Source organism: Drosophila subpulchrella, unplaced genomic scaffold (assembly GCF_014743375.2).
Source record: "Drosophila subpulchrella strain 33 F10 #4 breed RU33 unplaced genomic scaffold, RU_Dsub_v1.1 Primary Assembly Seq426, whole genome shotgun sequence".
In the NCBI taxonomy this organism is placed as follows: Eukaryota; Metazoa; Arthropoda; class Insecta; order Diptera; family Drosophilidae; genus Drosophila; species Drosophila subpulchrella.
Genome location: NW_023665642.1, coordinates 729,132 through 731,347, shown reverse-complemented (window position 1 = coordinate 731,347; position 2,216 = coordinate 729,132).

The window sequence follows — 2,216 nt, the reverse complement described above, 5'->3', positions numbered from 1 at the left end:
AGACAGACAGACAGACAGACAGACAGACAGACAGACAGACAGACAGACAGACAGACAGACAGACAGACAGACAGACAGACAGACAGACAGACAGACAGACAGACAGACAGACAGACAGACAGACAGACAGACAGACAGACAGACAGACAGACAGACAGACAGACAGACAGACAGACAGACAGACAGACAGACAGACAGACAGACAGACAGACAGACAGACAGACAGACAGACAGACAGACAGACAGACAGACAGACAGACAGACAGACAGACAGACAGACAGACAGACAGACAGACAGACAGACAGACAGACAGACAGACAGACAGACAGACAGACAGACAGACAGACAGACAGACAGACAGACAGACAGACAGACAGACAGACAGACAGACAGACAGACAGACAGACAGACAGACAGACAGACAGACAGACAGACAGACAGACAGACAGACAGACAGACAGACAGACAGACAGACAGACAGACAGACAGACAGACAGACAGACAGACAGACAGACAGACAGACAGACAGACAGACAGACAGACAGACAGACAGACAGACAGACAGACAGACAGACAGACAGACAGACAGACAGACAGACAGACAGACAGACAGACAGACAGACAGACAGACAGACAGACAGACAGACAGACAGACAGACAGACAGACAGACAGACAGACAGACAGACAGACAGACAGACAGACAGACAGACAGACAGACAGACAGACAGACAGACAGACAGACAGACAGACAGACAGACAGACAGACAGACAGACAGACAGACAGACAGACAGACAGACAGACAGACAGACAGACAGACAGACAGACAGACAGACAGACAGACAGACAGACAGACAGACAGACAGACAGACAGACAGACAGACAGACAGACAGACAGACAGACAGACAGACAGACAGACAGACAGACAGACAGACAGACAGACAGACAGACAGACAGACAGACAGACAGACAGACAGACAGACAGACAGACAGACAGACAGACAGACAGACAGACAGACAGACAGACAGACAGACAGACAGACAGACAGACAGACAGACAGACAGACAGACAGACAGACAGACAGACAGACAGACAGACAGACAGACAGACAGACAGACAGACAGACAGACAGACAGACAGACAGACAGACAGACAGACAGACAGACAGACAGACAGACAGACAGACAGACAGACAGACAGACAGACAGACAGACAGACAGACAGACAGACAGACAGACAGACAGACAGACAGACAGACAGACAGACAGACAGACAGACAGACAGACAGACAGACAGACAGACAGACAGACAGACAGACAGACAGACAGACAGACAGACAGACAGACAGACAGACAGACAGACAGACAGACAGACAGACAGACAGACAGACAGACAGACAGACAGACAGACAGACAGACAGACAGACAGACAGACAGACAGACAGACAGACAGACAGACAGACAGACAGACAGACAGACAGACAGACAGACAGACAGACAGACAGACAGACAGACAGACAGACAGACAGACAGACAGACAGACAGACAGACAGACAGACAGACAGACAGACAGACAGACAGACAGACAGACAGACAGACAGACAGACAGACAGACAGACAGACAGACAGACAGACAGACAGACAGACAGACAGACAGACAGACAGACAGACAGACAGACAGACAGACAGACAGACAGACAGACAGACAGACAGACAGACAGACAGACAGACAGACAGACAGACAGACAGACAGACAGACAGACAGACAGACAGACAGACAGACAGACAGACAGACAGACAGACAGACAGACAGACAGACAGACAGACAGACAGACAGACAGACAGACAGACAGACAGACAGACAGACAGACAGACAGACAGACAGACAGACAGACAGACAGACAGACAGACAGACAGACAGACAGACAGACAGACAGACAGACAGACAGACAGACAGACAGACAGACAGACAGACAGACAGACAGACAGACAGACAGACAGACAGACAGACAGACAGACAGACAGACAGACAGACAGACAGACAGACAGACAGACAGACAGACAGACAGACAGACAGACAGACAGACAGACAGACAGACAGACAGACAGACAGACAGACAGACAGACAGACAGACAGACAGACAGACAGACAGACAGACAGACAGACAGACAGACAGACAGACAGACAGACAGACAGACAGACAGACAGACAGAC